Consider the following 3,036-nt stretch of genomic DNA (forward strand, 5'->3'; position numbering starts at 1 on the left):
CGTGTAGGTAAAGAAGAAAACCAGGATCCCTGAGGAACACCACCGTATCATGGTTATTGAGGGTGATGGAGAATCATAAAAGTCTGAGAGAATGACTGAAGAGAGAGGAGGGCAACCAGAGAGAGATGGCCCAGTAGGAAGAGATGAGAGTGTGTCAGTGAGGAAGGCTCCTTTGCTGTGCAAACGCAGAGAGAGGGCCAATGAGATGAGAACCCAGAGCTTCCCAGTAGACTTCCAATAAAGATGTGAAAAGAACAGTGTGTTCTTGCCTGTGTGGCATAAAACAAGCAGCATTATCATGCCTTTCTTCTCCTCATCTCTCTCTTCTCCCTCTTCCTCTTCATTCACAGGCAGGGCAAAGGTGAATAATCCAGCTGAGATCATTTGATGAGGATATTGCTCCCCAATCTTTTGCTCATTCCTGTTTCAGCACTTGTGCATTTCTGGATAAGCTGCCCCCTTGGCTGGGGAAATGACCTCTTCTCTTGACCTCTGCCTCCAGGTCCTTTCACTCCAAGAGGCAGAGGAGGCTCTCCTTTGTTACTACTCCTTTACAGGAAGAAACCTCATAATTATCAGCCAGAATCGAAAGCTGGGGTGATGTCTAAACTGTTACAGAGTTTTACAGGAGTTAGTATGAAGGATGAATTATTTAAAGCCAAGTAAATTGCTAGAAAAATGTAAAAATTCATGCTATTATTATTTATGAAACACGGTCAGCAGAGATACCTAAGTATATTAATTGGGATGGCTCTATAAAATAAACTTATCATGCAAAAAAGGCAATAAACCTTAGCATATTTGGGAAATTAAAATCTAATGAGAAAGCATCTTCAATTTAATTCATTTCATTGAAATTTACTTTGCACAAGACACCATGAGGGGTTCTGTGAAATATATAATTGAATAAGAAATAGTTCCCACCATTGAAAAAGAATAAAAAAACAAAACAAGTATATAATTATTTACAGCAACCTGCAACACACACACACATACACACAAACTGACCACAAATTAGTTATTCTCTTAAACATATCAAGCGTTTTCATATCTAGTATTTCTGCACAGTCATCACAACTCCCTAGTCACCCTTTCTTCAACTCTCTGTCTTTGGAATGCTACTCATCCTTCCAAACTCAGCTTCCTGGAGACCTTTGGATCTCTACATTAAGAATTAACCTTTTCTCCCCGCTTTTTGCAACTGTTTATCATTTTCCTGCTAATAAGTACATGTCTGTTCACCCCATCAGACTGTGAATACCTTGAAGACACTCATGATGTTTTATTCTTCTGTGATTCCCCTCAGTGTCTAGCCCAGTGTCTTGCTCATAATTAGAATGCAATGTATTTTGGTGAACTAAATTATTTCATTGATCATCAGCCTGAGAAAGCTTAATCAAGACAAGAAGGCTAAATAATTGCTGGAGTCCTGATAACATTGGCTAGAATTTATTAGACTTAGTCTATACCAGCAACTATGTTAAGAGCTACATATACAGTATGTCTAATCCTTACTTTAATCCTTTTAAGACCCCTTGGAGATGTATTTTATTAAGCTTCTTCTAAAGATGAGAAAAATGAGGGTAGTAAAAGTTACCTAACATGATCAAGATCCCACATATGCAAGGGGAAGATCTGAATATGGCCTAGGTCTAAATCAATCTGGACTTGAATCTAGTTTTATCTGACTCAAAGTCTGTGCTTTACCCACCATTCAAGTTGCCTGTCATTGTGAGAGACAGCAGGAGCTCATCATCTATTGAGCACCTACACTGTGTCAGGCATTGAGCAATGGCTCAATCTCTTTTACTTCATTAGATGGTCACAAAACTTCTAGACGATAAACTCAAAGAAGTTTAAAGAGTGTAAGTAAAGATTGCTAGAAGTGGCAGAGCTGAGGTTTCTACCCTAGGCTAACTAGGGCACTTTAATAATAAACCTTTAGACATTAAGGCTGAGGCCTTTCCCACCTCCCTTCCCATAATAGCTCAAGGCTTCCCTTCTCTGGATGTGAAACAGGAGGAATGGGGGCAGGGCACAACCTTTAAAAGAATGACATAGCGATAGAACCTGACAAAAACTTGTTAGAACAACTAGGTCCAAGAGAGCAGAAGATTCGACTTCCAGTGGACCTTGAGCCTCATCATATGCTCATTGTAATACATTAGCATATGCTAAGTGACACACCCACCAGCGGGGTGACAGCTCTGAGGCCAACCACAAAAGGTCAAAAAGTGGGCAGTGGCCCAGTTCCTAGAAATCCCCCCACTTCCCAAAATAGTTGGAATAATCCTCTCACTCACTGGCCTGTGAAGTTACCCAGCCCATAAAAACTAACCACCCCATATTTCAGGGCCTCTCACCTTCTGAGATGGCCCACACTCTGTCTGTGGAATGTGTTTCTCTCTAAATAAATCCACTTCTTGCCTATCACTTTGTCTCTCACTGAACTCTGTGAGGAGATATCAAGAACCTGAGCTTCATCAAGTCCTGAGACCAGGTGTGTGATCTCAATTAAAAGACCATGGGTTCAAGTCCCAATCTGCGTTGCACGGTTTCAGATGCAGGGGAAGAAAGGGTTTTGGTCAATAACAATGTGTTTTGGAGGGTTTTCCCCTCATGACGAATCAATTTTCTGACACCAGCTGGGTGCCCTATAATTTAACTCAATCCTGACACTATCCACCAGGAGATAGCATCAAATCCCACAGGTTAAGGGCTCAGTCCCACAAGACTGCCCCAAAACCCAACTTCAGATGCCAATCGGGCTTCTGACTGATTGTCTAGCTCCAACAACTCCCTCCTCGGGTTCAATTAATTTGTGAGAGCAACTCACAGAACCCAGCAAAACATTTTACCTACTAGATTACTGGTTTATTATAAAAAGATACAACTCGGGAACAGCAAGATGGAAGAGATGCATAGGGCAAGGCATGGGGAAAAAGGCAGGGCTTCCGTGCTCTCTCTGGGCTCAACACTTTCCCCAAGTGTCCACATGTTTACCAACCCTGAAGGTCTCCCAACCCTGTGCTTTTG

The sequence above is a fragment of the Lipotes vexillifer genome, unplaced genomic scaffold (genome assembly GCF_000442215.2).
Source record: "Lipotes vexillifer unplaced genomic scaffold, Lipotes_vexillifer_v1.1 scaffold112, whole genome shotgun sequence".
NCBI classification, from domain to species: domain Eukaryota; kingdom Metazoa; phylum Chordata; class Mammalia; order Artiodactyla; family Lipotidae; genus Lipotes; species Lipotes vexillifer.